Source organism: Zea mays, chromosome 3, assembly GCF_902167145.1.
Source record: "Zea mays cultivar B73 chromosome 3, Zm-B73-REFERENCE-NAM-5.0, whole genome shotgun sequence".
Taxonomy (NCBI): Eukaryota; Viridiplantae; Streptophyta; class Magnoliopsida; order Poales; family Poaceae; genus Zea; species Zea mays.
In genome coordinates, this window is record NC_050098.1 from 77,683,740 (window position 1) to 77,705,467 (window position 21,728).

Consider the following 21,728-nt stretch of genomic DNA (forward strand, 5'->3'; position numbering starts at 1 on the left):
ACCCCCTACCCCTTCCCTTTGCAGCATGGTCTTTCATGGCGGACGTGCCTCTCCTTGCTCTATCCAGTCTCGCTGCTTCGGCGTAGCTGTCGCTCCCCAACACCTGGACCGGGCACCCCTTCATGTGGACGGGCTTGTCCACGGGGGCTCCTTTGCCATGTCCCCTCAACCGGTTCTTCTAATGGTGCCATCATGTGGTGCCCCACCGTCCTTGGCAGTTCCTATGCCTCCCTACCCTATGCACGTCTCCATTCATGCGGGCCAGCATCTCCAAGGCACATTCATGACCTTTGATCCACTCATGAACCCTGTTCTCTGTGACTGCATCGAGCTCCACCCTCAAGTGGGCTGCCACACTACTAGGCCGCTTGTGTTCCCTAGTGCTACGATTGCTTCCCGGATGATCAAGGCATCGTCACCTCCATCACCCATGCTCGTCACTCTTGGCCATAGCTCCCCTCCCAATGGCTCTATATGGTGACCTTTCTTGGCTCTCTTCTCACACCCCTTGTCCTCGCTACCTCCTCCTCCCACCAACTGGGTTGCCGACTTAGGCCCCTTATTCCGCACCACTCCCAACCCTAGAGCTATCTCTTTACCCCATCCCCATAGCCCCACCTTCACTTCCTCCAACATTGTCAATAATGGGTCGACTCTGCCTATCATCTCAGTAGGTGACACTGTCCTTCCTGGTTCGTTGTACCTCAACATCATTCTTGTTGCCTCCAACATCATCGAGAACCTTCTTTTGGTTCGTCGTTGCACCACTGACAACCTATGGAGTTTGATCCTGTGGGCTCACATACGAGACCTTACCACTCGTGTTGTAGTTGCTCGATGTGACAACTTCGACCCCCTATACCCCATCTGCTTCCTCACCCCATCTTCCTCCGCCCATATTATCCAACCCTATGCCCTTGCCTCCACTACCTCTACCTTCACATGGCACCATAGTCTTGGCCACCCTAGCCATGATGCCCTATCTCGACTCTCGACCACCTCGGCCATCCCTTGCACTCGCAGCGACACCACCTCTCTTTGTCATGCCTATCAGCTTGGGCATCATACTCTCTTACCCTTCCCTTCTTACGTGTCCTGAGCTACTCACCCCTTCTGATACCACTTGATAGAAGGCAAGGCTAGATCTTCCGTGAGGTACGATAACTTTATTGGGTGGAGATCTCAAAGTTGATGATCCAAGTCTCTGAGCGAACGGATCCTCGCAAATACTACACCATCCGTTGGTTATCACCCATGACACACGAGTGGCATCACTACGAAGGCTTATCCCTGCAAGCGCAATCAAGAGCACAAGCAAGAACATGAAGAACACAATCAAAACTATGTTGATTACGAGGTGGGGTCTCACAAGCCGATGAACGATGATACTATTCGATGATAGATATGATCTAAGCAAAATCCAAACCCTAATGTGGCAGCGGCTGCTGTTAAAATAGAGGTTAAGGGCGTCCAAAACCCCTCGAGGTACCCCTAATGGGCTCCAATACGATACACGGCCCAACAGCCCAAGTTGTGTCGGACTTGGCTTTCTCTAGTTGTGAACGTCCTAGCTTCTCCTCCTTGACATCTTGACATTTCCCAAGTCCTTGATGGTCCTCTCCAATGTTTCTAATCATCAAAGAATCCATGGCACAAAGTGTAAATTCCAAAATACAATTGACTAGGTGAACGGACCTGAAGATTTATCTGTCGTGCACGTGCTTGTGTTGTCGGTCCATGCATTATTTGTATGGGAGTGATGTCCTCATCACGTGGCTAAGACAATCAGGTGATCCGTTGTTCGATTAACTCCGTACACAACCTCTACAACACCTAGTGAAGCTCACCAAGCTATTTAATTGAACGCTATGGCCGTGGTTACCATAATAATTATTCAAGAAAATAATTCAAACACATAGCCAAATTTTTATATTTAACATGTATTTAACTTTTTGGAAAATAGTTTTAATTTATTATTATTTTATTATAAAGACTTTAAATTTAAATCTTTAGAGAATTTTTTCCTAAATCCCAAAATTAGGATTTTGGTGTGTTACATTCACCTTTTTGGAGGGCCTTAAAGCTTCACTTCGCTTAACTTTGAGAATACCTTTGAGCTATCTTATATAAAGAAGTCAAAGGTATATTCCTGAATTTATGTAATACAAAGGAAGATTGAATAAACAATGTTAATGTTCACGAGATGAGTTTCATACTTCAATGTTTAATAATACCTTGTTTAATATTGTTTTATTTACATCTCCTTTTAAAGATCTTCGTCCTTAAGCTAACACTTCGAAGAAGTGGTAATTTAATGACGAAGGTCCATGTTTCTTAACTTGTTTTACCTTGTTTTTTTATGCCATATAGCAATTGAAAACAAGATCACAACAGTTCTAACACCCAAAATGCTTATGAAGTTTGTCTGGATACCTTGCCTTTGTTTGATAGTGGAGTTCATGGATTCTACAAAAACCTTCGGCATTCGCACTCAAACCTTAGCTCTAAAGGGCCCATATGTAAATGCTGAGTCTAACAATAGCATTCGAGGTTAATTGGTGCAGATATATTTCAAACCTCTCCGACACTTCAGCAATCATTTTGTACATTGGAAAACAAAGCCCAGCCAAGAAGAAGCTTCTAAAAACAACAACCTCATCATTTTTCGGCTCCGGGACAATTTCATCACCAGCAAATCTTACCATGTTATCATCTTTCTGCCCAATATATCCTAGTCTCTTCAGCACATCGAAGTCTTCGACTTTTATGGTCGATTCACCAAATTCTATATGGCTAGACTTGTTAGTGTTCAGAATGCTAGGATCTTTATCATTGTAACTATCAACATCATTTTCAGCTTTGGCTTCTGAGTCGCTCTTCTCAACAATGTCTACTTCTTCTGCTTCCTTCGGCTCGATAATACCCGATTGCCTCATCACCTCTGAAAAAGGAGTTGTTGTAGTTACATCTGCAGCGTCATCACCAGCGGTCAACCTAGCAGTAGACCGAACCTTAGGCATTGGTGGATTGCCGAAGCTCTTTATAAGAAAGGTCCTAATCAAAGAAAAAGAGCATCAGAGGTACTGAAATTTTTAGCAATAGCTTGGAGCAGAAGCAATAAATGTAGTAAAAAAACCCACAACCACCGAGCCACCTTATATATCTCGGTAAGTGGTGAAAACAAGCGGTTGTATTGCTCACACCCTCTGCTCGGTGGGCCGGCGCAGAGCATTTTTACCACGTGCTTAGGGAAGGTGTTTTTGGATCTTTGGCATAAAAGCCTTCGTATGTTCCACGGACTGAGCTCGTTATAAAAATTGAGCTAGCACCACGAAGGGGCTACTGTTGGGGGCCTTCCTGTTTCGAAGGTCCTCAATATACTTACCCAGTAACAGTTTTTTATTCTGTTTCACATGCTACAGAATAATGCCGAAGGTTGTTTTCAATTGGACCTATCAACACACACATTTCTGAAGAAGGAAGCTTCGAACAAATACTTATACTCATGAACAACGAAGCAAGGAGACACCATAAGGCACCTTCGGAGTTTAGCCAACAAGTCAAAGGAGGAAAAGGACAGCTTTGCCCCTGGCATTTAAAGTAAACTAAATGTATAGGCCTAAGGTCACAATTGTAATTTTGCCAAGAGTTGTACCCCATGATTATGAATAGAGGAACAATGCCATGCATAAATTACATTTTGGAACCCTGAGCATCGGATCGCTCAGCCTTCGAATATACCTTTGAGCTATAGCTTGTGTTAAACCAAAGGTATATTTGTAATTGTTTAATATTTTGTAAGAAATGAAATAAATGCAAGTGTAGACATTGAGATGAGTGATATGTTTTGCTCTTCTAAATATGCATACTGTTTTATTACCCTTATTGCAATATCTTATTGTCATCGTAGAAGAGTTAATTAGACGGAGAAGCATCCAATTTAATAAACTTGTGTTTCCTTCTCTTTTGATATATTTTAGAGATAAAAAACAAGTAACCAACACTAATTAACTTAAGTCAGTCCTATTTTGTTTTTAGGCATATTTGTATGCTACACGTCTGATTACACAACTAGCAAATATATCTCTCGTGTAGGGCAATTGTATATACAATAATGTCATGTTGCCTTATATTATGCATTATTTTCAAACTTTAGTCTCTATTCTATATAGAGTCCAGTTGCACTCTTTGGTACATGTTGGGAGCCTTCGTTTATCGAAGGTCCTCAAAAACACGTTTAACCATTGGATGTCAATATGTTATTAAGTGTTGCAGGAACTTCGGAAATGAAATACCTTCGATGCAGAACATGGAGAAGGATGAAGAAGCTAGCTTCGTCATAACAACACAAGGAGATGATGACGGGAGAAGGTGTCATCCTGAATATTAAATCCCGAAGACAATATTGCCCTCACGTTATTTGTAAATCTTGTGTATTGTTACTATGGGCACACTTGTAATTTCATACGAAGTTGTACGTTCTCCTATAAATAGATGACAGTACTGTTGGGGGCCTTCGTCCTCCGAAGGTCCTCAAAAACGTAATTTAACAATGTCTTCCAAGCATGGTTTATAGACAGGTACCTTCGGATTCAAGATTAAAGGCATATACGATGAGAAGGGCATGATCGTGATGAAGGTTGCCGTTACGTCGAAGCTATGCGCAAAGGAGCTTCGGTCAATCGCAGGAAAAGGAACCGACTTAAAGGGGAAAAGGCTATCCAGTCCTCATAGATTTTTCTATAGGCCAATAGTAAATGTAAAGGGCATGACTGTAATTTCTCACAGGCTGTGTCCTGTGCCTATAAATAGATGAACAATACCCCCGTACTGTTCACGCTTACTTGTACTTGCTCGTGCGTCACGCTTGTACTTTTACCTTCTGTCAGGCCGAAGGTACACTTGTAATTCAATATTATTTCTATTTTTCCATAATAATAAAATAGGAATGAGTTGATAATGTTGTATAATTACTCATGTTATCTCTTACATTTCATATGTTTCTCCTTTTATTAACATATACTGCAATCATGAAGGTATGTCCTTCATGACCTTCGTCTGAAGATCATTATGTCCTAAGGGAAATAATGTTTCGAAGGACGAAGGGCATTAACATTTAATGTTTTTTGTGTTGTCTTGTTCTTAACTCATATCATTTGAGAACAAGTCCCCAACAAGTACCCTGCATAAAGTACCTTTTGGTGGATTGGATAATTGACTCGTGTAATCTCTTCTCCTAAACACCTTCGTTCCAATTCACTTTGTAAAACCAAAGGTACGATTGTAAACTAATTTTATGAAAGGAAGGAAATAAAATATTGAGATATCTGAGATGAGTTAACATGTTCAACATATTTACATTCCTTGCGGATTCATTTGTATAATGATGAATGATTTATTTGATAAAAATCACAACCTTTGTCGGAGGAGTTATCCCAAAAGGATAATTGTTTGAAGATGAAGGTTAGTTATCTTTTTAACATTGTGTGGCCTTGTTTTCAACTGTGTATAACAATTGAGAGAAAGTGACCAATATTGGCGCCCACCTCCGGTGAACTCACTTACGACCACCTTCATCATGCCTCCGAAGAAGACAATGGTGCCAGGGGCTATTCTTGCTCTTCTAGATACCAACCAAGACGAAATCCTCTAAAGAGAAGCCCGAAGCCAGAAAAGGAAGGCTGCTAGCCCAACCCACAATATGAGGAGCTGGATAGAGATCAGCAACCTTGAAGCCATACACCAACAAGTGGAGAAAAGAAAGGAAAAAATGATTCGGTTGTTTGAGTTGCAAAAGAAGATCGACAAAATAGCTGAAGAGATGCGACACATCGCGCATGATACTGAACATCAAGAGTATCGACAACACCAAAGAGACCTTTGGTAGGATGTCCCCAACCACGAAGACATGTGGTATGAAGATTTTAACCATGACAATATTGCTTTTAATGATGCCTCTCCTTTAGCTACATAGCTGCAGGCAGTACCATGGCCACCTTCATAGAAGCCACCTCAATTTCCCATGTATGATGGCCACTCTAACACGAAGCAGTTTCTTATGATCTACAAAGCAACCATATCATCTTATGGTGGAAATACAACCGTCATGGCCAAGTCTTTCGTCATGGCAGTCAGGAGTGTTGCTCAGACCTGGTACTCCTCCCTTAGGCCAGGATCAATCACATCTTGGCAGAAACTGAAGGACATGTTGATCACAAGCTTCCAAGGGTTTTAGACGAAGCCGGTAACTGCTCAGGCTTTGTTCCAATGCACACAAGATCATGAGAAGTACTTATAGGCTTACGTCCGAAGGTTTTTGCGACTTAGAGCCCAAGCACCAACAGTGCCAAATGAAATTGTCATTGAAGCAATGATCAAGGGGTTGCAGCCATGTCCAACGACACAATATTTTGCCAGGAAGCCTCCTCAGACTCTAGAGAAGATTCTCCAAAAAATGGATGAATATATCAGGGCTGACAACGATTTTCGACAATGAAGAGAGAAGGCTTACAGATACTCTGAGATAACAAGGGGCTTCAGAGGAAGACTTAATCCAAGACACGTCAGAACAATCCACAACCTAGGCCAAAGTGAAGACATGAATAACCATACTCAAGGGCAGCAGAGCCACCCCCAATCAATAGGGACACACCAGACTTCCTTTAGACCGCCAGCCCCAAGAGGCAGAGGAGGAAGAAGCTTTGGAGGAAGATCCAACTCTCAGCCAAGAAGGCTATTTTCCTATTCTGTGGAGAGGATAAGGGGCACACAACAAGGACATGCCAAGTCACAATTCAAAAGCAGAAGGAAATAGCGGATGCCAAAGCGAGACAGAACCAGCTGAAGCAGGTTCTTCATACTGCTTCGTATTACTCCCCATACATCCCAGAGTATGTATGCAATTGAAAGGGAATTAGGCTTACACCTAGTTCCTAAATAATTTTGGTGGTTGAATTGCCCAACACAAACAATTGGACTAACTAGTTTGCTCTAGTGTATAAGTTATACAGGTGCTAAAGGTTCGCACTTAGCCAATAAAAAAACCAAGAGTTGGGTTCAACAAAAGGGCAAAGGGGTCAACCGAAGGCACCTCTGGTCTGGCGCACCGGACTGTCCGGTGCACCACCGGACATGTCCGGTGCACCAGAGGACTCCAACTCGAACTCGCCACCTTCGGGAATTTCCAGAGGCACTCGCGCTATAATTCACCGGACTGTCCGGTGTACACCGGACAGTGTCCGGTGCTCCAAGGGAGGTCGGCCTCAGGAACTCGCCAGCTTCGGGAAACTCCAACGGCTAGCCCGCTTTAATTCACCGGACATGTCCGGTGTGCACCGGACTGTCCGGTGCAACTCCGGAGCAATGACTATTCGGCGCCAACGGCTACCTGCGACGCAATTAATGCGCGCGCAGCGCGTGCAGAAGTCAGGCGCGCCCATACTGGCGCACCGGACAAGGAACAGTGCATGTCCGGTGTGCACCGGACATCCAGGAGGGCCCACAAGTCAGAAGCTCCAACGGTCAGAATCCAACGACAGTAATGACGTGGCGGGGGCACCGGACTGTCCGGTGCGCCATCGAACAGATAGCCTCCCAACGGCCACTTTTGGTGGTTGGGGCTATAAATACCCCAACCACCCCACCATTCATTGCATCCAAGTTTTCCACTTCCCAACTACTACAAGAGCTCTAGCATTCAATTCTAGACACACCAAAGAGATCAAATCCTCTCCAAATTCCACACAACGCCATAGTGACTAGTGAGAGTGATTTGCTTGTGTTCTTTCGAGCTCTTGCGCTTGGATTGCTTTCTTCTTTCTTGATTCTTTCATTGCGATCAAACTCACTTGTAATTGAGGCAAGAGACACCAAACTTGTGGTGGTCCTTGTTGGAACTTTGTGTTCCAAGTGATTGAGAAGAGAAAGCTCACTCGGTCCGTAGGATCGTTTGAGAGAGAGGGAAGGGTTGAAAGAGACCCGGCCTTTGTGGCCTCCTCAACGGGGAGTAGGTTTGCAAGAACCGAACCTCGGTAAAACAAATCCGCGTGTCACACTCTTCATTTGCTTGCGATTTGTTTTCCACCCTCTCTCGCGGACTCGTTTCCTTATTACTAACGCTAACCCGGCTTGTAGTTGTGTTTATATTTGTAAATTTCAGTTTCGCCCTATTCACCCCCCTCTAGGCGACTATCAGCAATCAACCGCCAATTCAACACCCTTGAGCTTCAGTTGCCTTAGTAATTCATTCTCCGGCCAAATGGGCCTTACCTCAACCACCCACTAGTCCCAACTTTGTCATACAATCAGCAGCCTTAAGGGCAATATTAGGATCAACAAGAGTGTGATGCAAGGGAACAGTTCAAAGCCCGAACAGTCAACAACACTATTCCAAAATCTAAGCATATGTACTGAAGCACCAAAGGGGCTGAATTAAGAATCCAAAGTTATCTTCAAGAATCTATTGTAAAATTTTATTTCTTCTGCCTTACATTTGCCCAAAAAATACTTTAAGAAGGTATATCTGTAACACCCCTGGTGCTACTGGCACTAAAACTTGAGGATAACATCATAAGCATTGGCATATCATGTGATTGTTACACTTAGAATGCATTCACTAGGCAAAAAGTTCAAACAAGGGTACAGTGCTTAACCCTAGGGTATAAGTGAAACCCTAGGGTACAGTGCTTAACCCTAGATTGGGCTTCAAAGAGTAAACAAAGCTTAACTAAAAGAAAACTTCAAAACTTAGTTAAAATGATAATGAGATGTCACTAGGAATGGACTTAAGTAGCATCCAAACCCTAAGAGTACCAAAAACCCTAAATAGACCCCTGAGAAACCCTGGACTGAAACCCTAGGGGGTTGTATGCAAAATATGCACATTTTTGGACTTAAGTGCAAAAACCATGAAATTAGGGTGTCTTAACTCATATGATTCACAGGTGTGTGGATTTGCAACTTAAACCCTAAGTTTTGGGCCTATTTGCAAAAAGCCACGTTTGAGCTCTATTGAGTTAAGTCTGAAATTTAGTGGAATTGGCTCAACTTTGGGACCCTATATCTTCCAAATTATGAAGATTTTGCCCTAGGTCAAACATCAAAATTGTAGAGCTATGTAAGGAGAATAACTTTGCTATAGAGATCATGCCTTGGTATCATGAAGTATTTTGAGATAAATGTGCCCAAAGTTGGGCTATCAGTCTGTCTAAAACCTGAATTATGGTATTCAGTGGCATAGGATGAACTTTGGGGGCCATTTTGAAGATGATCCCGTGGATGTTTGAGCATGGTTACCACAGTCGGTTTATAGCTGGATCATAGGGCTACAGGTTTGCTACAAACGGATTAGTAAGTTCTTATGCGAAAATTCAAGATTTTGGCATCACAAATCTGTCTGTCAGACTGACTGAAGGAGATCGTGATGGTACAGTAACCAAAAACAATCCGCAGATTCAGTGAGCTGGCCGCCGGTGACCCTTCGCCAGGATTAGTGCTGCTCGCCGCGATTCGTGCGTCTGGGCTGTGGACTGAGTTCGCTGGGGAAAAGATCTCATCGCGGATGGGTTCAAATTACTGTGGCCTCGCTGTTCTTCAATAACTTGCACCGACGACGTGGCTTTAAGGCCGTCACCGGAGTTGGTGCCCTTCACCGCGGTTGTGCCATGCTCCAGGCCTTTAACCACATCACTGCTAGCCACACCAGCTCGCCAATAACCGCCGTAGCCCCTCCGCCGGTGAGCGCCACGGTAAAACGCGCCGGTGACTCACCCTTCCTGTCCGGCCGCCGCGCGTCTCCACCGAATTCACTGACCACTGCTTAGCACCACTATAAATTGACAACACGATCTGCTGCGTTAAGTCATTACCAAGCCCGAGCACCCATTCCTACCGCCGATTAGCCACCACAACTCTCTAATTTCCTGTTTCCCCCAATTCTGTTTCCGCAGCCGTGGTAAAGCCCTCACCATGGTCAGCGTACTCCACGTCTGTTCATGCTCCCTGATGTCTTGTTTCAACATCCATGGATCCTCCTCGATGCTCCCCGACCCGGCCAATTGGACTAGGACCCCATAGATCAACGAGAACGTGCTTGATTGCCTGTAGTACTCGCTGTCACCGTGGACAGTGCGTGTTAGTGCACCATTAGTAAAATTGGTTGAGGGGAAACCCTCGTTAGGTCTTGAATTCGGTCTCTGCCAAAGTAGGGTGCCGGTCATCGAGTAAATCGGCCGGTGTAAGCTCGCCGGAGCTCGACCCAGCGCCGTTCGCCGTCGGGGACTGCAAGCTGTGAAGAGATAGAAGTGCAAGGGCCTTTTCGCAAATGTCAGTGACCCCGTTAAATAGTGCGTAGGACTCTTCCTTAGATATTCAAACCTTCGGGGGCCTCCTTGCAAATCCACCAGCGCGGGCGCGCTTTCGCCAGCACGTGGGCCAACTTGGGTCAGTTTCGGCCCAGTTCTGTTAGTCCTTTTTCTTTTTCTGTCAGGACTAAAGAAATTCTAGAAAATTGCAGAAAAATGATAAAAATACCAAACTAATGTTTCTAGGCTTCTAATTTCCTATAGTATTTAATAAAAATAGTTTCATGATTTTTAGTTCCAATAGGGAATTTTGGAACATTTAAAACAACCAAAAATCATACTTCTAGAATTTTAGAGAGTAATTTATAATCCCAAAATTCACCAAACTTTTAGGTAAACTTTAAATATTATTTAGAAGCCTTGGGTAAAATTTGGTATATTTTGGACCATGTTTGATACTTAGAACCCAAAACCCTAGCCCCCTGCCCTATGAACTTCACTATAGACTCCGAAAACCCTAATTTCTTGGAGATCCATGACGGAAAGTTATATTCAAGACATTAGATAATAAACTTTTATTATCTTTGCATCTTCATGAGCATTACATGAGCATTCATGATTATATATGGCTATATTTAGAAAACAAAGAGGAAATAGAAGTTGAAGAAGCGAGGACTTCACCACCTCCACCACCTGAAGAACCTCAGGCACGAAACTGCTTCTACTTTGATATCTGTGGAGCAGAGCCTGATTCACCTATCACTCAAGGCAAGCCCCGGTGCATTTGCCACCTCCTTGTTCCTTTTTAAAATCTTTCTCACTTGCTTGATGCATTAAGTGATAGGAGTTGTGTGCTAAACCAGTTCATGCATTTCCTTCCATGGATTTGATTACTTCTCCTTAAATCCCTGTTTTACAAAAGGTTTTTCTCATGCTTAGCTTTGCTCTAGAAAACAAAATGTTTTGTTTTCACAAAATATGATGCTTCAAAGTGGGTGGGATGTTTTCGAAAATAAAACTTGATGGTGGATCCATCATGGCCATGATGGGTTCAACATTGGAAAAGATGTACCTCTGCCAGGTACCAAACTTTGGGTTAAAATGATAAAGCTGAGACCGGGCGGGTGACTTGCACGAGAAGAGAGTCTCGGTGTAGTGTCTCCGTCTGAGTCGATTAAGGACTGTGTCGATGTAGGCCTGCTGACCGAGGACCCTTTAAATGGTCACATGCCTCGTCATGGGTAAGCTTTGCCTCGGGCAGACTAATACCAGAATAAGATAACACACAATGGGAGTGGAGAGATGGCGAGAGTAGCGTGTGCCCTCCGTGGCAAGAGGCTGGACGGTGGTGTATCTGTGCTCTCGGTTGGCGTGAACCTGATCTGGTCTTAAGAACCCCGGTGGCGAGTTGACATATGCAAGGGTTAAGTGCAGGTAACTTTACCTTACCTAACAAGTAAAACTAGATTTTTAAGGATTTACTATTAGTAAGCATTTCTGCAAACAGAGTCATTGATTATTGATAAGCCTTACCTTGACTCCCTTAAAGCCAGCATATCCTTGAGAGTCTTTTATTTGACGGGTAAGACTTGTGAAAGTACATTTCGTACTCAGGGCTTTGTCCCATGTTGTTTTAGGTGAAGAAGCAGCAAACTTTTGTTGCTTCTGTTCCAAGGTGGTACCAAAAGAAGAGAATCAAGACTGAAGCTGTGGAAGGAAAGGTCCTCCGTTAAGAAAAACTTTCTACTGCTTATTCGGGAGGGGTTTTTGCCTCCCAGGTTATGTAATAATAATACTCAGCACTCATATATTTTGTTCTGGTCTGTAACTATATAACTCTGCCTTACTTTTCAATAAAGTAAGTTATTGTAACTGCTTCCGCATTTTCGTACCTCCGATGTATTGTAATGTCTGTATGACGGTATGACGGGTGAAACGCTCTTGGGAAAGGTAAGGAATTCATATATCGAACTTGTCAAGTGATCAGGTGCACCTGCAGGGTTGTCTGAGGTCCGTTGGACAAGGACAACTGTAGGTGGGCCTAATGACTTGGGAGGTTCTGTCACAATATCCTTTGACACCCTGTAATAAATATTAGGTTACACCATCGAGTGTAACAAAAGTGTCGAAAAGCTCCAAAGTCGTTCCTACGGGGATGCAGAACTCAAAATGCCACCTAGTAAAGGTGAAGAAGCTCTTAAGTCGTTCCTACATGGATGTAGAGCTCAAAATGCCACCTAGTAAAGGTGAAGAAGCTTCAAAGTCGTACCTACGGGGATGCAGAGCTTAAAAGAAACACCTAGTAATGGTGTAAAGGACTCCAAAGACGTTCCTAAGGGAATGCAGAGTCTTCGTACAATATTTTTCCTATCATCATTTTGGCACCAACCATTTTTGCATCACATCATCATACCATTATGCATCATACCATCATACATCATATCATCTCGCATCAACTAGAAAGTGAGAAGGGAAATTGCTCCCTTTATGTGTAGCAAGAGTGAAAGGAAGGGGAGAATACTATGTCTTCAACAACCATAATTCTTAAGTTGTGACAAAAGCCTTTGGCAGAAGAAGTTTTATCATCATCAAAAGGACAAAGAAGGAGTCAATGCTTCGATTTCAGCAACGGTATTCTTTACGAAGTGTGAAAAGAAGGGAATGTGTTTTTCACCTTCAGCTAAAAAACGGTATGTACAATTATTTCATGCTACATAAATAAATATAGTACACAATATAATTATAAATAGAGTACAATTGTTTTTACATACAACAACCCTCATGTGACACCCTAGTGTCATCTAGGGTTTCTTCTCAGTGCTAACTCAAGTACCATCATTTCATGTAAACCAAATTGAGCAAGAGGCACCAATCAACTTAAAGATAAAAGATCCACTAAGTTATATCTAAAGAATCATGTCTAAAACAAATGAGGTTTTCAAAAAAAAGGAAAAAATGTTGAAACCCTAGACCAACCCTAATTAAGCCACTAAGTAGAAAGGAAGAAAATGGATAAAAGAACCATGAAAAACATGGAATCATGGCTTAGGACAATTATAAAAATTGGAATACACTAACTAAGCTACAATAAAGATTATAAAAGTTTGGCCAAAATAGTTTGTTAAAAACTCTAAGCAAGCCATTCAAGTGGAGGTTTAATGGGGAAATCTAAAATTCAGATTTCTGAATTTTCAGCCTCTAAACCAAAACCGAGCGTGTTCACCTTGATCTCTATCTCAAAACTCTAAGCTCCCATTGACAAAAATGTGCCTAACTAACCCCTCTACCTCATACCTGAAGATGGCATTAGAATGCGTGCCCTGGACACGTCAAACCCGGGATCTTCTCTCAGTGTTCAGCAGTGAGACAAACCCAACTTCACCACTCCATATCTCTTTATCCAGTAAGCGAAACCCACAAGCCTCCACACACAAACAACAAAGGAATGTCAGGGGAAGAGATCTCTCAACGAGATCATGCCCATAATCTCAAAGATTTGGAGCCAATCCACGCTTGAACACGACCTCTCTCTGCGATGCCTCTTGCTCGACGCCGTGCCCAGACGCCAGAGCGCGCACTGGCGCTCGCCAGCGCACGCCCCGAGCGCTTGTTAGAGCCCCCCTTCGCCCGTGCTCACCCATGCCTTTAAAACCACCCCGGGCGCGCCTCACCTCACTCCACGCTCACCCTCGCTGGCCAAACACCCCTCCCTTAGCTCCGGTGAGCTCTCCTCCGCCCGCCATCACTGCCCGAGCCTCGGTCACCGCGGCCAGCTCACTCCAGCCACGTCCAAGTTGCGCCTGTCACTCGGTTAGCTTCACCAGTGGCCCATGAAGCTTTCCAAGCTCTCGGACTCGGCAGAACCTCACCGGAGACCCAGGATCGCCTTCACCAGACTTCGGTCGCCCGCGGCCGCGCGTAGACCGAGCAATCCGGTGAGCCATTCTAAAATTCCTCGCGCACACATCTTCCTTGATCTCTGGTGAAGCTCCCTCACCCATTCAATTGAACTGTACTGCCTTGGTTAGGCCGGATTCCTCACCGCCTACGAGCTCCCCCGCCTACGCACGTGGACCGACCTACTCCGACCGCCATCGTTGACGATCCGTACCTCGACGTGATCGCCAGAGACCTCCGGACCTCGTCCGGCCCCTCACCGGAGCAACCTCGCCGCCGGTAAGCCCCTCCGCCCTTTTCCTCCGCCGCGGTCACTGTTCCATTAGGGGAAGGATCGCGGGTTCGATTTCGCAAAACCCTAGGGGGTTTTCTGTAGAGTCATAGACTCAGATGAATAGTGAACCGAGGCCCTGTCTATAATACATTTAAAACCTTTCGCCAGGGACCCCAGTGCAAAACCCTTTTTCCTTTATCCATTTCTATTTATTCTTTTTAAATTCAGTAGAGAACTTAGGAAATTTATATCTTGAGAAATATTTAGCCAAATCTAGCCAAACCAATTTTACTGGATTCAGAATATTATGAACTGTCATATGAAAAAAGTGAACCTTGTGCTTTTTGTTTTAAATTTTAGAGTTTGGAATTAATTAAGGAAACTAACCAAACCTTAGTAAAATAAAGAAAATTAGTTATGCTTCTATGCTGAACTTAAATTTTTTTGTAGAAGTGTAAACCCCACTTAGGCACTATTTAAAAATAGTAAGCACCCCAATATTAAAGATTTAGACAAGGTTACTTATTAAAAGCTATATTTGTCCAAAACATAGGAAAATGAAAAGGCACTGGAAAATAATGAACAGTGAATGCAAATATTTTTCCTAGTCCACTTAAGTAATAAAGAACCTAGGAAAAATAAAGGGAACCCTAGTCCAGAGCAAATTCAAGGTAAAATGTTTTATTAGGCACTAATCAAACTAGAAAGACAATTATTAGAATTATGAAAACAATTTTAAAATTGTTAAGAAAAATTCAGTGGACTTGTAACCACTAGGACACCACTACAAAAATGATAAATACCCCAGTTCATCATTTTAAGTAGAATAAACAAATAGAACTTGATATTGAGTCATATTTCAATTAAATCATAAGCAAGCCAAAAAGTGTGCAATAGTGGGCAAATAAATTTTTACCAGATTATTAATGGAATAAACCATCTGAGAAAAATGCAAAACCCAATTGAAAGCTACAAAGTAATACCCATTGCCCCTAGTTTCATGAAAAAGGCCATTTAGTTCAAGAAATTCCTACCATCTTTCCCTTAAGCAAAAAGTTACCAAATTTCAGAATGATTGCTCTTGCACAAAGAAGAAGATAGGAAAAATTGGAAATCTGTTGTTTGATATTTTCAAGTATAGTGATAGTAGAAAGCACCCCTTTGGCTAGAAACTTTAGAAAATCATAGCAAAATAAATAATAAGTATTAGTGGCTGAAAGTTTGTACAAAATCATGTTATAGCATTTAAATGCCAGCAAAAATAAGTCTTAGAGAATAACCCACTGTTAAAAGGAAGTTGTAGTTCAAAACACCCCCTCTGCCCTAATACTTAATAATTTTATACAGAGAGAACCCCTCACTTTTTAAGCCCCAAAATTTGAGACAGAGAATTATACACCAGTGAGAAGCCATTGTAATTTTTGCAGAATTTTAGAAAGTTATTAAGCTATCTTGTAGTTCAAACCCACCTCAAAAGTATAAAAGAAATAGAGAAGAAGAGAGGAATTAGAAAGATTAATGAGTATTACCCCAACATGGCAGCTAAGAATATTGTTAAAAATATCCCTAAGATATACAGAGGAAAATAGTAAGAACACTAAATATGGGTTAACCATTCAGTAATCAACTGACCCTAAGTTGCTAAGTATACCCAAAAATCTCCAATAGTAAGAATAAGCCCTACCTTATTAAATTGATTATCCCCCATCAAATCTTAATTGTAAATTACATACCATGCCATGCATCTATCTTACTCATTGCATTCATTAGATTGCAATCTCGCTGACGGAGAATACGTGCTCATCCCTGAGCAAGGAGGTGTCCACGAGGAAGACCAGGAGCAAGCTCCCGAGACTGCCATCGAGGATCTCCCCGCAGCCCTAGCAATTGAAGGCAAGCCCCGGTTTTATGCATAACCGTATATATATATGCTACTTTACTACACTTAATGTTTGTAGGCTTGTAATGTGCACTTAAGTGTAGGAGTTGCTTGAAACCTCTAGTTGCATGAACTCAGGATTCCTTTTTGAGATGAATACTAGTATGCTAGGTCGAGTAGCTGCTTTGCTAAATCAGGATCTCGGTAGAAGTCGAGTGATTTTTCTAGCACTCGCGCGAGGCCAGGAATTGATTGTATTCATCTTGATAATGGGATCTATGATGGTCTATGGACTTGGATCCAGGGAGGATGCCTTGTCCAAGAGACGGGAAAAGGAATTAAGGATTAATATGTGGATACCTAAGTCAAGCGTTTGAACGTACTAAACACATGTCGGGAAGTATGGTAACCGGTAAACCTAGTACATGAGTGAAGCCGGGCACGGACTTTACCGCTCACGCGACCTGAGACTGGGTCTCCCATGCTAGCTATGGTGGGTACAAGTGCGGTCACTGCACGGCGGCAGCTGGGGTCAGTGGAGCATTGTATGCCAAGGCGGTGAGGCCTGGCCGCGAATGGGGAATCGATGGAGACGGTTGACGTTTGTGGGGACGGAGTGCCCCGACATGTCGTGTGTTTAGGTTTACCTTGCAAGGTTTTAAAACTCGATTTGAATCGTCTGCTTCTCGCAGCTAATGAGACTGCTTGACCCATTGTACTACATTGAGTAAGAAGTGAAATGAGGCTTACATGAGATACTTGTTGATTGTATTAAATGATTGTTACCATGTATGCTTAGAAAGAGAAAACATAGCTAAAACAATGATATTAGAATTTGAAAAGCTAAAAATGGATTTTAGACTCAGCTAGTGCTTTTGGCAAACCAAACCCCTCAGCCAAACAGCTGCATGGTCTAGAGGTAGAGGAGTAGATTCCTCACACTAGGTAAGTCTAGCTGAGTATTAGTATACTCAGCCTTACTTGTGGCATAATTTTTGCAGGTACGCTTCAGGATATGGTTGACGGTGTGACTTGGCCTACCACCCTGCCACCGGGTTGGACGGTCGAGTGGGATGCTGCTCCGGTAGGAGAGGAGCAGGAGGAGTAGTGGGCTAGGCCTTGCCCCATTCCTCACTTTCGACGATATCGATTATCCACTGCAATTTATTTTGTGCACTTATATCAGTTACTTGAAAAACTCTGATTTATGTAATAACTCCAGTACTTTAATTTGAGGTTTTTCCTATTTTATTGTATTTCTTCTATGACTCACCTTTGAGTGAGTTTGTGGTATTTGATCCTGGTTAAGTGGCTTAATCGGACTAGATCTGAGGGACTGACGGGTTATTCCGATTTATGTGTGTTATGGCCCCTGAGGCGTGACTTGGGCACTTAAACTGGAATAATTTGGGCGGTTCTGCCACAGCTGGTACCAGAGCAATTACCACCACAGAGAGGGACAATAAACCATGAATATCGTTTTTCAAAAAATTTAAAACCTGCTTAGAAACTAGTGTGAATCGTCAGGACTAGACCGCTAGACCTAGGACGAAAGGCCTTAGGGATAGTGGGAAAAATATTTGGCTAATTAAGTAGGCCCTTAGGGCTAGTATTTAGATTCTTAGAGGATCCCTTAAAGCACCCTTTTATTCGGAGAGGAGACGTTATTTTCAGCATGCATGCATTATAAAACTAAAAGGGTTAAGAACTAAGGAAGTAAAAATTTGAGCTAACCCGCTTCCTTTTAAAACCACCCAGGTTCCTTTTATTTTCTTCTTCCACCATAATCTTTACATCTGATACCTTGCGCAGATGACTTCACCTACCCCCGCCGGTGGAGGAGACACTCGTTTCAGCTCTGATTTCCTTTCTCACGATGGCTTTCCTTCCATCTTGTGGAAAGTGCCTAACTCCGCCGGTTACCCTACGTCCCCTTTGTACACGATGCAACTGTACGAAGAGCATCGGGTACCACGTTGCCGAGTCTGGTTGATTCTGGAGGCTCATCCCCTTCAGCCGGGTTGGCGTTCTCTTGACTCCGAGATGATTGGATTCGGGACAGACGACACCACTGAAGCGGTAGCTATGAAGACCCTGACGACTTTCTGTGGCTACCATCCCCTGGAGATGGTGATGCACCCCTTGGGACTCTTCTCTGCTGAGAAGAAGGAAGACCCCATGTGGTGCAACCGCGTGAGTCACGTGAAGGACGTATGGGCGATGTATCCTAACTTGGTTGGGAGGGTCACTGTTCAGTGCATGAGTGCGTTGTACTGCCTTCAGGCCCTGCAAAGCGACGCTATGGCACATCTTGCTAACCGCGCTCAAACCACCAAGCTCACCCTTGACAGCCGAGAAGACTTTGTGGTCGACTTGTCCTTCGAGTTGGTGGAGAAGGACCTACAGGTGGAAAGGCTGAGCCAGCGCATCACCACCTTGGAGCAGCAGGTGGAGATCCGAGACAACACTATTGATGTCTTGGAGAACCAGCTCCATGATGTGCAGCAGGAACTTAAAGAAGATAATGACCACCTAGACATGCATCACTTGGAGATGGAGGCCAATGAGGCAGGAAGCGAGGAAGAAGAGGCTCCTGAGGAGTTAGGACCAGCCCCTGGTGCCAATATGACTACCTCTGCGATGCCCCCTTCACCCGTATCTAGTGTCGCTTCCACTACTCAGGGTTGATGAGTCATTTTGACGTTTTAGGAGGATAGAAACCTACGCGAGCTTAGTAATGTCATATTTTGGACTAGGCTTACAGGTACTTTCCCCTAATTGATATAACCCTTGAGAACTTTTGAGATCTGTGGGATGTTTGTAACCATGTTATCTTCATTCGAGCCTAATATTATGATTATGGCAATTTCCTTCCATATGAGATAATAGCATGTTGTTCGAAATTGTGAATTAGGATAACAATGGCGACAATCTCTGTTTTCATATGGCAGCTAGGCAGCATCGCGGGCATAACGAGCAAGTTCCCCCGCCACCTCCTCCAGCTCCCACGGTGCAGGAGCTGATGGTATTGCAGTATGCTTAGGCCTTCAATGACCTGTGCCAGTATGCAGGTTATCATGCTGATTCCGATGAGAAGAAGAGAGACCACTTCCGCAGGGGTCTCAACACCAAGCTACGTGAGTGTCTCAACACTGTCCGGGCTGATAGCTTCAATGAGTTGGTCAACCTGGCCATCTCCCAGGAGGATTGTATTGTAGCTCACCAGGCAGAGAAGAAGAGAAAGGCAACAATGGCAGCACCCTTCGCTCAGACCTAGAGGTTCAGTATTGTTTCCCACAATCAGAGCAGGGGATTTCAACAGTAGGCAGGCAGATGGGTGATCAGGCCACCTCAGCAGTAGCAGCCAGCACCCAACCGCTTTCCAGCTCCCGCTCCAAGGAACAATCAGCCTCCGTAGTAGCAGTAGTTCTGCCAGGGTAATGGGAACAAGTGCTTCACTTGTGGCAATGTGGGCCACTATGCCAAAAATTGCCCAAGAAATCAGCAGAGGCAGATGCCATCACCAAATCAAGACAAGGGAAGAAAGCAGAAGGTGCAAGTCAGACAAGGGAAGCTCAACTTCACTACTCTGGAGGAGTTACCTAAGGGAGCTCCCATCATGACTGGTATCTTTTCAGTTTATAATCAACCTGCATTAATTCTGTTTGATTCTGGTGCATCTCATAGTTTCATTAGCCAAAAGTTTAGTGCTAAAAATGTCAACTGCCTTTCTTCACACAAAAGGGTCATTCATGATAGCTAGAGTGTGCCTATTCAACTGGGAAGCCACATTATCAAAACCACCCTTCTTGTTTTGGGTATGGAGAATGTGGATATTATTCTGGGAGGCAATTGGATGACCAGACACCAAGTAGTGCTTGATGTAGCCAGCCGCATCGTTGAAATCAATTCCCTAATCTGTGGGAGTTTCACCTTGTTTCTACCCAGTCAAGATTCTACTCAGTCATGTTCTTTTGCTATGATGGAGTTACCCCTGAAAAAGATTCCAGTGGTCTATGAGTATGCAGATGTTTTCCAGATGAATTACCAGGAATGCCCCAAGACCGGGATATCGAATTCGCCATCAAATTGCAACCGGGAACGACACCTATTTCCAAGAGGCCTTACCGGATGCCACCCGCTGAGTTGGCAGAATTGAAGAAGAAATTGCAAGAATTGCTGGACAAGGGTTTTATCCGCCCAAGTACTTCGCCTTGGGGATGTCCAACCTTGTTTGTAAAGAAGAAGGATGAAAGCTTGAGGCTATGTATAGATTACCGCCCACTTAACGCGGTGACTATCAAGAACAAATATCCTTTGCCTCGTATTGATGTTCTTTTCGATCAGTTGGTTGGAGCCAAAGTGTTTTCCAAGATAGACCTTCCCTCCGGCTATCTTCAGATCAAGATACGAGCAACTGATATTCCGAAGACTGCCTTCTCGACCAGATATGGGCTGTATGAATTCTTGGTGATGTCTTTTGGGCTGACTAATGCACCAGCATACTTCATGTATCTGATGAACTCTGTTTTCATGCCTAAATTGGACAAGTTCATAGTGGTTTTCATCGATGATATCTTGGTGTACTCAAAGAACGAAGAAGAACATGCCGGGCATTTGCATGTAGTGCTTCAACGTCTGCGAGAGCATCATCTTTATGCCAAATTGTCAAAATGTGATTTTTGGCTAAAGGAAATCAAATTCTCGGGTCACACTATCTCTCAGGCAGGTATAGCTGTTGATCCTGATAAGGTGCAAGAGGTGATGAACTGGAAGCCGCCAACGACTATCCGTCAGATTCGAAGTTTTCTGGGATTGGCCGGTTATTATCGAAGATTCATTCTGGATTTCTGTTGAATTGCGAACCCATCACTAAATTGTTAAAGAAAGAAGCCAAGTTTGTTTGGGGTCAGAAGTGCGAAGATGCCTTCCACACATTGAGGCAACATCTGACCACAGCACCGGTGTTAGCGCAACCCGACAGCAGCAAGCCATTTGATGTGTACTGTGATGCCTCTGGCACTGGACTGGGTTGTGTCTTGATGCAAGACAACTGAGTCATTGCTTATGCATCAAGAGCACTCAGGCCTCATGAGCAAAATTATCCCACTCATGACTTGGAGTTAGCAGGCGTGGTCCATGCATTGAAAATGTGGAGACATTATTTGATGGGAACCCACTGCAATATCTTTACAGATCATAAGAGCCTTAAGTACATCTTTACTCAGGCTGATCTCAACATGAGACAGAGAAGATGGCTAGAGCTGATCAAGGACTATGACCTGGAGGTACATTATCACCCAGGAAAGGCCAATGTAGTGGCAGATGCCTTGAGTCGGAAATTGCAATGCACCTGTGTTATGATGGATTCTCGTAT